Genomic DNA, 13,102 nt, shown 5'->3' with positions numbered 1-13,102 from the left:
GGATTGAATCTCTAGCTAGCATTTAGCCAGTTACATACCAAATTGTGAAATCCGATTTGCCAGTTCTACGCTGTCAATACTTTTATTTCCGCGAAAAAAATTATTCCAAACCAAAAATAGCTTTGTGGAAAGAAAATTTGACGTAAGTTTTATGAAAAAAAATTGGCTGTCGTTAATTCTAGGAAGATAATGTTTGGATATGATTCTAACTACAATTGCTATGAGTCATCATCAGCTCGCTATACGTCCCAACCGAGCGGCTCGGAGCCTACCCTAAGTTAAGGGTGATTAGGCCATAATCAACCACGCTGGCTTAATGCGTGTTGGTTGATTTCACACATATCTTCGAATGTCTTCTCAGATATGTGCAGGTTGCATCACGATGTTTTCCTTCATCGTAAGAACGTCGGATAAAGCTACATATGTAAAATCGGAAATCGAAAAACACATTGGTACATAGCGGGATTCGAACCCAGGACCTGCAGATTGCAAGTCAAGTGCTTGACCCCTGAGCCACTGACGCTCTCTCGACCGAGTACCGATTGCTATGAGGACTGGTTTGTATTTAAAGTCATCAGTGGATCATAATCAAAGAATTATTTATATCTATTTTTAGACATTATTAGTGAGAATCCTTGGTGCGAATGACGCGCTTTCGTTACCAAGTCAAGTGTCAGATTGATTAGTGAGGGGACATAAAAGACGATATTTTTATAAGGCTAGTGTTGCGCCGATACACAGGCACAGTGTCGCATTTTCTTCCTAACATTATAGAGTTATTAAAATTGGAGTGTCAGTATATTATTAAACAAATCATATTTCGTTCACATGTACGTAACTCAATTTTTAAGTTTGTGTCTGACGTTCTGTTTGTCCTCTAGTCTGCGTTTGTTCCCTGTTACCTCCAAAATATCTGGACCGATTTTGATAAGTCTTTTAATGGAAAGTAGACACACTAACGAAGTCGTAAGTAAGAGCTACTTGATTTTATTCTTCTAAAGATTAAGCGGAGACTAGATTTGCTAGAATATTTTTTGTATCTATGTTGCGGTTGCCTTAGTAATATAGATAAATATCTATATCCAGTTTTACATTTGCTAAATTATCCAGGACCATACTTCTAAGCATACCGTGATATTCCCATTTAAAGTATTCTGCATAATGTTGAGGTTTTTGCCGAGATTGCGTCGCCTTTGTCGATGGCGTTTCGTTTGGAATACCTTGAGGGACGTGAATTTATCCGACCTCTTTTGGTTCCATTTTTGCGGTAAAAGATAAGAATTCCTTGTAAGCATTCTTACAAATTATTTGTTAAAGAAATACCTTTTAAATTAGTTGGATAATCATTGAAGTAAAATTTTTATGGATAAAATAATATTACACTGATTTAATTTAAATAATATAAACCTTTATATCTTACTAATATTATTAATGCGAATGTTTAGATGGATGGATGATGATCGTTTGCCACCTTATGATATAAAAAAATATTGTACACACATATTGAGTTAATAACGAAATGAAAAACGTTATTACAATCTAAAAAAAGTTAGCAAAGACCTGACTTTTGAAATATTACCAAAAAAAATTGTTCGTTTTCTCTTTTATTTTGTGGTTGGCGTTTGTTTTATGTGCCTACATACGTCTGCTCATAAAGATACTACGTGATGTTTTGACAACAGCCTCCCCTGATAGCTTTTGGAGCACGGATGAAATGCTAAACAACGTTTAACATCTGTTGTTTGCTTTTTAACGTGACACATTTGAATCTAGTAGGCTTTTTTCGTGAAATTCTACAGTCGGGACATGCGAATTAATACCAGCATTTTAAATTACAAGATGGCAAACAGGGAAGCGGCCACATAGAGAAGCAAAAATTGTATTGACACATTGATTTAACAGTGGTAGAGCCCGCTTTAACATCTTCGCACGAATTGGCTAGGCTCGCCCGGTCCACGACCACACAGAAGGCGTGAAGTGGAAGCAATTCCGTGTTTCGTCTGATGAGTGTGCGTCCCGGAGGCCTAATTTAGTCCTCTTTCCCTTCCCAAACTTTTTTCATAAGGAAAGGATGGGAAGTGGAAGTGTACTTTTCGGATGAGAGGATTCGTGGAAAGGGAAAATATATCCTTTTTGTGCATACTTTCCGTCGAATAAAGGAAAGTAACGCATATGCAATTGCGTATTGATCGATGGAGGTCCTTCCTATGCGTCCTATCCTCCACCAAATCCACGTCCCATTCCCATTCTTTCGAGTAAACTCATTCGTGCAATAGATGTTTCTGGGGTCTACTACAGTTAATTTCATAAGTACATTTATCCGACGTTCCTATGGCGAAGGAGAACATCGAAAAGCAAGATGCATATATCTGCGAAGGAATTTAAGATATGTGTGAAGTCAGTCAGGGCCAGCGTGGTTGACTATGGCCTTACCTCTAACTGAGGTAGGTTCCGAGCTCATCGCACGTATTTGAGTTGACATAAATAAGACCTTAATAAAGTATTCAATTACTGTACGCAAAGCATTATCTTTCTTAATAAATAAAATACAAATCTGAAAGCGGGTGAAATTAATTTTTTAATGAAAAACTGGGAATTCAGAATTCTTTAGTTTGTTGGACATTTTCTGTAAAAGCATTTAATTGAAACGTGCTTGTTGCGACATTGCGGACTGACGCCGAACTAATTCCATATTCAACTTTTTTAATTCCATTTCATACAACGTTGAAGGTACGAGTCCATAGTCCGGACGCAACGCAAGCACGAATTAAACGGAGTATTACTTTCGATGTGGATGATGGACGCCGTGCTATGTAATATCATCATGATCATCATCAGCTCACGATACGTCCCTACCGAGGGGCTCGGAGCCTACCCTAAATTAAGGGTGATTAGGCCATAGTTAACCACGCTGGCCCAGTGCAGGTTGGTTGACTTCACACATATATTTGAATTTCTTCTCAGATATGTGCAGGTTGCATCACGATGTTTTCTTTCACCGTAAGAACGTGGGATAAATGTACATATGTAAATCGGAAATCGAAAAACACATACGTACATGGCGGGATTCGAACCCAGGACCGAATTCATTATTTAATGATTGCAGATTGCAAGTCAAGTGCTTGACCCCTGAATCACCGACGCTCTCATAGTACTAATTTATGTAGTATTAATTATAACTAAGTTATATAAATTTAATTCTAACTTAAGCTTTTGTTAAGTTTCATAATAGGAAATGTTCAAGAGTGGGCTTTCCTATTATAGTTCTAAGACGATAAGAACTTTCAGTTTAAGCATCCATTGTTGGGCTATCGCTTATTTATATAAGTTAATTAACTTATTTACTAACCCTATTTATTATTAAGATTAATGTTTTCTTATGAAAAACATTCTGATTAAATCTCAACATATCTGCGAAAAACAACATATCCCTCGGTGGGTACGTATAGTGAACCGATGATGAAAATACTACGTAAAAGATTTCAAGTCAAATCATCTTAACTTTGCTTATACTTAATTTTGAGAAGTAAAAACTTTGAACCCTTTTTGAGGAAATTGCGAGAACGATTGAAGCGTCAATAGCCTAATGGTTAAGGGTACAAATTTCCGATCATGACGTCGGGGGTTCGAAGCCCACCATTATCGTAAACCATATCCTAGCACAAGCATGGAGCTTAGTTGAAATGGTAGAAGAAATATTAACAAAAATCTGCTAATATAAAAAAAAATTTACAAACTGAAAGTTAACGTGGAGAAGTGCATAACTCTATTTTTAATAAAAATTAATTGTGTTCCAATTCTGAACAATCAATATTTTATATGCCTGTCTCGTATGTTGCCGTAGATTAACTGATGTCAAAACTTAGTTACTATTGGCGACTTGCCAGTTTCTTCAACTGATTTATTTTGTAGTTTCAAGCTAATCTGGAATTCTATTCTCTAATATTTAACAAACTCTTGTAATATTCTGTATAAAAATGTTTTTTTTATCCTATGCCTTCCTAAATTACGATTAATTACAAGATGACAATGTAACGCAAAAACAATGAATGTTTTTTTAATAAAGTATATGTCAGCGTCGGTGCGTCGGTGGCTCAGGGGTCAAGCACTTGACATGCAATCTGCAGGTCCAGGGTTCGAATCCCGCCATGTACCAATGTGTTTTTCGATTAACGATTTACATATGTATATTCATCCCACGCTCTTACAGTGAAGGAAAACATCGTGATGGAACCTGCAAATATCTGAGAAGAAATTCAAAGATATGTGTGAAGTCAACCAACCCGCACTTAACCAGCGTGGTTGACTGTGGCCTAGTCACCTAACTTAGCGTAGGCTCCGAGCCCCTCGGTGGGGACGTACAGTGCGCTGATGATGATATACCACTACAGGGTGTGTCAAGTTTTTGACTTAAATATATATTATTATATATTGATTTTTAAATTACGATTTTTTTTTAATTTGGAAACTATTCGTGAATATCCCGTAAACTTTCCAAAATGTCACCGTATAAGATTATAACTAAAGTCTACAGTCTTATTATTGAGATTTTAAGCCTGGAAACATTTTACTTTGACTTTGTATTTTTTAATCTTCGTCTCGTCTTTATTTGCTTTAATTAAAGAAATTTAACTTCAAGAAGCTTCTTTTACTTTGTAAGGCTTAGTTTATTTAAGGTTTCTATTTGTTAAATTAATTATTATATTTTCAGAACGACTTAAACTGCGGTTTATATTACAATTAAATAAATATTGTAAACAGTTAAATATGTCTTTCGCTTATTTTTGGCTTACAAAAAAAAACTTGCATAAAACATATTCGATGACTTCTACGTAAAAAGCCCTACGTTAAAAATCAAACTTTACAGGAGTGCAGTTTCAAGATGCCGGTACTGCACTGTTCGTATACGAGGCATCATATTATCTAGTAATTATTATTCAAACTTTCGTGAGACTTCATACTAAACTGATATATAAACACGGCTAAACACTCAGAGTGAGCGACGGGCCGCCTCCGCGATACCAGTACCACTCATCCTGATGAAGGGCCCCGATGAGCTCGAAACTAGTCGGTGCCGCCACCGGACGAACATACGTCAGTGTTTAGCCGTTTTTATATATTAGGAATTATTACTTTTAAAAAGACATAACAATGTGTCAGTTAGTTATTAGTTAAATCCCTAATTTTTGGATTAATACATCATTTATTAAATATGATTTAGACGAAATTTCTTACTATCATGTAACATAATGTAAAAACCTTAAACTTTTAAAGTTAAATTCCTTGTTGATATCAAATTGAAATCGGGAAATCCTTCAAACATTTCCTATTAGTCAACTAGTTGGAAACTTTTAAATGACTGCCAAGTTATTCAAAGTTAACAACTACAACTTAAGTTATTGGTTTTCGTATCGGATTCATTTTAATATTGTTAAAAGTTATTTTAAGCAACTTCGTATGTAATCGGTAAAGCACTTGACATGGCTATATTTGCGTGGATGTTTTTACCTCAAATATCAATGCTTTACATGTAATTTTCATAAAGCTTGTTAAACTAAATTGTTGCTATTGAAGAATGCTGTTAATTATGTACGAGATATGGTATAAAGAAACAGGTCGGGAACCTTAAAATTGAGTTACATTAAAGTTTGATTTTTTGACTTGTGGCAGTTTACATAAGAGCCATAAATTCGGTTCTTATCTTTTTTACAACGTTAATAATTTCTTTCGTTTAATTACTTACTTGAACAATCATATATCATTTTGGCATACATAGTTATTCTTGTATTTTAGAAGTCTTTAAAATCCATCACTTACAGTAATAATCACGTCTCAACAAATTGCATTTTGCAGGGAGTTTTTTTTATAAAAAGTAACAAGTCAAATTACTTTCCTCCGACCTTTGTCAAGACTTTTCTTTTTACGCGATGGCTTAAGATTAAAAGACGTTCCATTTTCCTTTGAACTTTACTTCAGCTGACTGTATTTAAAATGTTTGACCTCAAAACTAAAGTTAAATTTCATCATGCTATGCAAGATGGATAATATAAATTATGTAAAACTTAGTATAGTGTAGGAGTCTAGTTTAAGAGTTAAGTAAAGATTTTTTTATCATAAAGGAGAAAAAGACCATTTAGCCACCGGAATTCGCCGAAATTGCGATGCGACCGCTACCCAGAAACCTTCGTAATTGAGAATGCGTTGCCTACCCTTAGTCGACAAAGACACACAGATGAGACTATTTTTCCTTTGCATCCCCTCCTTCATAAAATCGGGGTTGGCTCTAGATCCGATCCCCATCACTAGCCATTGAAGTATATTGATTTTGGAATTTCATATTTCATTTATCCGACATTCTTACGATGAAGGAAAACGACACCCAACCTGCACTTAAGAAATTCAAATATGCTGGTAAATTTAAGGTGGTTGAACAAGAAATTATCACTTCTGGTTAGTCACCTGAGTCTATGGTTTGACCTAACCCTACTGCCTTGGCAGTATACGCAAGCGGGGTCGTGAAAGCGTGACCGTGAACCGTCGCCACCATGCGTACGAGGAATGGAGGGGTTCAGTGTGTAGTCCCTTCGTTATACGCGCACTATACGTCCCCACTAAGGGGCTAGGAGCCTACCCTAAGTTAGGGGTGGACAAGGCCATAGTCAGCCACGCTGGCCCAGTGTTGCAGCATATGTGCAGCATCAAGATATTTTCCTTTACCTTAAGAACGTCGGATAAATGTACATATGTTAATCGAAAAACACATTTGAACGCGGCGCGATTCGAACCGAGTACCTGCAGATTGCAAGTCAAGTGCTTAACGCCTGAGCCACCGACGCTCTCGGGTAGTCCCTATCACCCTTAATTTAGAGCATAAATTAGAAGTGAGCATACTGTATATTTTTCATCTAGATCGAAGATAATTGATTCTATCGGAGTCTCCAGTTGATAGCCTATTTTACGGTAGCTGCCTGCCTGCGAAACAGTTTATTATTCTTTCAGTAGTTCCTGGTAGCGCTTTGATGGAACAGCAAACCTATTATTCGTACCGTTTTATTTTTTATCCCATTTCCCAAAAATAACCGAAGTGTAGACAAAGAGGTTGAATAAAATAGTTGGGTGAATATACTATACGTTTAATCCTGTCTCATCGTAATCATCAGCTCACTATACGTCCCCACCGAGGAGCTCGGAGCCTACCCTAAATCAAGGGTGATTAGGCCATAGTCAACCACGCTGGTCAAGTGCGGGTTGGTTGACTTCACACATATCTTTGAATTTCCTCTCCTGAATTGAGAGTCCTTATAAAAACAAAGATGCGTTAAAAATCAAAATAAACATCTTATTTGGTATCGTCGAAATTATTTAAGTAATAATTCTCACCTTGAATTTGTTTCTTTAGGCACTTTTTTCCAATTCAGACGTTTGCTGTTTGTTTATTTTTCATTTCTCCTCGTATTTTCCGTCTTCGTGAACACGGCTTTTGTTATTTTACTTGGGGAATTTCAGAAAGATTGAATTCATACTAGCGAGTTAAATGATTTAATGCGTTCAGTTTTTCCTTTGGGATATTTTTAAGGTACTGTATTAAGATATTTTTTTACTATTTGACTGATTTTTTGAATTATTTTTGCATCTATATATATAAAAGAAAATCGTGTTAGTTACACTATTTATAACTCAAGAACGGCTTTACCGATATGCCTGAAAATTGGCGAAGAGGTAGCTTAGAGCCAGGAAACGGACATGGGCTACGATTTATTCATATATTTTTCGAATTTATGCCTTGAAGAGCTGCTTTTTATTTAACTTACTAATATTATAAATGCGAATAAAGAATGGATTTTTTTCCTAACATTTTATTTCTTATGACTCGGTGTTGATTCAAATATTTATTTATATATTAGCTATCGCCTCGACTCCGATCGCGCGGAATAAAAGAAAATTTCATAGCTAGACTATGTTCTATATATGTGCCTAATTTCATCAAGATCCGTTGAGATACCTTTTAAAAAAGATCCATCCATACATCCATCAATCTAAACTTTCCCTTTAATTTACTAATATTTATTAGAATTTATAAAATTAATTGTTGTAGTACTGTAAGGTTTTGCTTTTTAAGTTTAATAATTTCGGTGTCTATACTGAAAATCTTATACAGAAAAAATATATTTGCACTATTTTTGTGAGATAACGTAATATCGGAAATAAAAAAAACTATCGATCGCAGCGTAATGTTATATAGCCTAAAGCCTTCCTCTATAAATGAACTATCCAACAAAAAAAGAATTTTTCAAATCGGACCATAAGTTCCTGAGATTAACGCGTTTAAACAAACTCTTCCGCTTTAGAACATTAGTAAAGATTGTTCTTAATATCTCTCTGAATTTTAAATACTCTGTGTAAAAATAAAATTCAATTTTGTTTGAATAAAAATCAATAAACCCAACATCCAATTACTCTGATCGTTCTACTACAAAATATAGTTACAGACTAAAAAAGTAGTAAAGCTTAGGTGGTAAATGAACTGTATATTTCCTTTAGTGTTGCTAATTTATTCAGACCTGGAGTTACATTTTTGAATACCTTATCACGTTGGGATAAGGTTGATTTTCTCTTCTATAAAGGTCATGTTATATCGGATGGTATCGGATCTCGCTTATGAATTTGAAGGACTTTTGAGTAGTGTTCGCGTTTCGACAACAATAGTCCGTATACATTTGATAGAGTTATTTGAGCGTAATTAATTATCACAGAATATCGAATGTAACTAAGAATATGTCAGTCCTAAGGCTTGGTTTATACTAGGACAGAGTTAAAGTGCATCGAAGCATCAATCCCAAACTTCATCATCAATCTACCCTTATCCTTATGGAGGGTCGGCACAGTATGTACTCCTCCATATCCTCTTACACAATCCATCCATACTTTCCTTGGTCTTCTACCTTTGTTGCCATCCACATTAAATCTAACTTTCTTGCTTATATCATTATCATTCATCCAAACCTAACATAACAAACGCTGTTTGGTTCGTGACAATTCTCGTATAGGTTCGCTTTAGTTGTGAAGAATTTGACGTTGCGTTGCGCTTCAACTCTGTCAGTATAAACAGAGCTTGACGACGACTGCGGAAGCAGTAAAAAAAACTTCTTTTTAGTCTGTACTTTTTATGATACGACCAGCTGTCGCCCGCGACTCTGTCTACGCCAAATTAAAAATAAAGACAATTAGTAGCTTATGTGTTCTTCCAGAGTATTTTATTTATATATGCCAAATTTCATCGAGATCTATACATCCATCCATCTAAACATTCGCATTTATAATATTAGTAAGAATAAAGATAAACATTGCTTTAAAACCACATCCTTGTCGGTGGAGTCACTTCCAGTGTTGTCTTGTGACAATATCTTAATTTTCTCATAACGTTAAAAAAATATTAAAAAATGAGTAGGCGAGTAGCTACAGATACATAAGAAGGACGTCCTTAAGACTATCCCTACGATGAACAATAAGAAAGATGTGTCGAAAGTTTTTTACTATTATTAAGAATTTAACACGGGTTGCGGCGCCGACTCCCTTTTGTCCCATGAGAAATCATAGGATATACGAGTATACGCCAAGAAAATGTGCAATTGTGGAAAAGATTCTCGAGTTATTACTATGAATAATTTATTGTTTAAACAGTGGACTACAGGACAAGTTGTTCCTGTCCTCTTTTAGAGGATTATTATATTGTAGGTATTAAATCAAATAGCTTTTTTAAAAACAGAATCAAACTCTCTGTATAAACATAGGTTTAAAGGCGATAACCCCATCCTTGTCATTCATCTTTGACAAAACAGAAATAACAATATGTTATGAACGGAGATTTTAGTGTCAGAAATACACAACAGGTCGGCTATAACGTCGACGTCGACTGTGAAATTCGAATTCAATAAAAATGAGAATTCACAAAACCTATTCAAACAATGTAACTTCTACCTCGCTAATATTATAAATGCAAATGTTTGGATGGATGGATGTTTGTTAGAAGGTATCTCTAGAACGGCTGCATAAATCTCATTGAAATTTGGCATAGATGCAGAAAATAGCGTGGAAGAGCACGTAGGCTACTAATTAAGTTTTATAATTCCGCGCTGACGGACTCGCAAACGACACTTATTTTTAATACGTTTGGCTATCAACGTTTTATTTTTGAATTTAGAAGACTCCGGCCAGCAATTCACGGCAGCAAAACGCTTTTTTCTAATTTGGCACTGGCACAAAATAAAAAACAAACACCTTAATTACTTTGACCTGAGATGGCGTTTTACTACTGCGCATAAAAAAATTAATGCTTTCTCATTAGCAAAACCTAAAATGAATACCAGAAGTGGAGGTTTTGCATTGTTTTATATTACGACCTCTTTGGTGTGGCACCGTAATTTATTCATTAAAATAAAAAGACTTCCTTATAACTTAATTATTTAATTACTATCCGTTAATAATTACGTCCGTGCGGTATTAAAAAAAAGACATTAGTAGCGTATGTGTTCTTCCAGACTATGCTCTACATGCCAGCGAGATCCATACAGTCGTTCTGGAGTTACCTTCAAACAAACATCCATCCATCGCGCTGAAATGATCTCGCTTAAATTTGGCATAGATGAAGAAGTCATAGTCTGGAAGAACGCAACACCATGTTTTCATATCAAAAATACTTTGTTTTTTTAATCTGACAAAACTATAATTTTTGGGTTTAACTACTCGTCTTGTTAGAAGCTTGTATGTAATCAATTATTATGTCTAAGTCTAAGTCTATTGGCTACTGGCTGGAAGCCAAGTGTTGCTAGTTTTTAACGTCAGTTAATTTTATATCGACACCGTAAAGGACAACTGAAGCCAATATTAAGACCATTTGCTTTTAAAAAAGTAAACATGTAAGGACGATGTGGTTAAAGTAATATATATCATAAACTTTTTAGGGAAGATTCTAGTTTAATTTTAAATGCGAATGTTTGTATGGATGTTTTGTTTGAAAGTATCTCCGAAACGACTGTACGGATTTTGATGAAATTGAACACACTTGTATAACATAACACACAGGTTACTAATTATGTTTTTTCTTCTAATTTATGCTATACGATTACAAAGAAAGACACATTTAAAATGGAACTTCAGTACGAAGACCAGACCTTTATATTTTGGGGGTTTAGGAAAAATGTGTATTTTATTTTGATTTACAATAACATTATTAATAATAAAACAACGCGTTGTCATACCTTCAAAGAAGTTTTTATATCTAAATAATAAAATTTAAATTCTATGATCCACCTAGCAGAGCCCGTGTGGGCAGTTAATGGCTTGACTTGAGATCACTGGCTGCAACGTTCAATACAAATGGTGCAAGTTATAAGCTTTATGTTATAAGAATTTAAAAGAAGCCACAATATTCTATGTGGAATTAGTAGTGAAAAATATAATATGTGTTCTAAACTGTACTTATACATCTACATATATCATCATGTTTGTTTGAAGGTATATCCAGAAAGGCTGCATGGATCTTGCTGAAATTTGACATACATATAGAACATAGTCTGGAAGAATACATAGGCAACTTCTTAATTTGTTTTTAATTTCCCGCGGGCAGCTAGTCTGCTAGTAATAAAAAGTCTTATCCAACTGTTTAAAGACATTTAATTTTACACAGACCAAAATACCCAACTTATAGTTTTAATTCTAAAATTTCTTATATATTAAAATCGCTTCAGCTTATGACTTGCTAATACTTTGTATATTGTAGAGTATGCTATTCAAATGAACACATGCAGTATACAGTAAACTCTACAAGCAAACACGAGACGTAGCTACAAAGACAACGTTGCATCCAGTTTGCATACTAAGCTTTTCCAAGCAATCTAAAAACGTGTTAATAAGGAATTCAGGAAGGATCCTTTTTAAAGATAAAATTTTCTTACAAAATTGTTTAGGATACTTGACTTCCATACATTATTTAAACATTTGAAGCGCCAATAGCCTAACGCCATTCGACTATCGTCGTAAACCATGTCCTAGGACAAACATAGAACTTTTTTTTACGTTTTACAAGCTAGCGACCTTCTTTACCTTAATTGGAATAGGAAAAGAAATATAAGTAAATTAACAAAAGTCTGCTAATATTCCAAAAAAGAGATCTGTCATACAAAACACACATTAAAGTCTGCTCTTTGTGACCAAACAACTCTTCAGTAAAGCTGTTATCATCAACCTGCCTCTATCCCTACGGAGGGTTGACGCAATATGTACTCCATACATCTCTATCAGCCGTCATATCTGAATCTACCCCTTTCTTACGCATATTTTTCACACAATCCATACTTTCTTTGGTCTTCCTCTACCTTTGTAGCCATTCGCAGTCACAGGCAGATAGTAAGTAATTATCAAACGTTCGGAGATCTTCGTGTAAAAAAACTAAAAAAAAATAACCATACTAATATTGTAAATCAAGCCAGATAAGAATTTGTAAGAGATATCTAATTAGGTGAATAAAAAAATCTAAGTTAATTCGTTTTGCGGCAATACATTTGTTAAAATAAACACTAACATCTTAAATCTACTTTAACTTTAATGTGTTAAGCTTGAGACTTTTGTAATGTAACTTAAGTAAACTTGTTGCAAGCACTAAGCTACTCCTCACTTAATTTATAGAAGTACAAAGTTTAAATCAATGTTGGAGTTTTGCCGTATTGCGTATAAGGATCCCACAGGGTATATTTCTTGGACCAGTTTTGTTCTCTAAGACTTTAAAATAAAATATATATTTTTTTTATTTTAGGACTGTACATTCCTTTTATTATTATTTGAAATACTATGTCTGATCCCGACAATAACGGACTTTTTTTTAATTAATGTATCATTCTAGTGGCAAATCTTTTTTTATCAAGCAAAAGGGTAAATGCTATTTAATTTAGAAAATACAAACACACAATTTCGTAAAAACAGACATAAAATCTTTAACTTGGTGATTACTATTAACTGATTTTTAAGTCTCATTTTTATAATTTAGGCCTATAACTTAATTTAGTTAATAGAGTTATTACTTCTAGTTCAATACGTTCGCTGTAGT

Source organism: Papilio xuthus, unplaced genomic scaffold (genome assembly GCF_000836235.2).
Source record: "Papilio xuthus unplaced genomic scaffold, Pxut_1.1 DF825783.1, whole genome shotgun sequence".
Lineage (NCBI taxonomy): Eukaryota > Metazoa > Arthropoda > Insecta > Lepidoptera > Papilionidae > Papilio > Papilio xuthus.
This window is presented reverse-complemented; position numbering follows the sequence as displayed.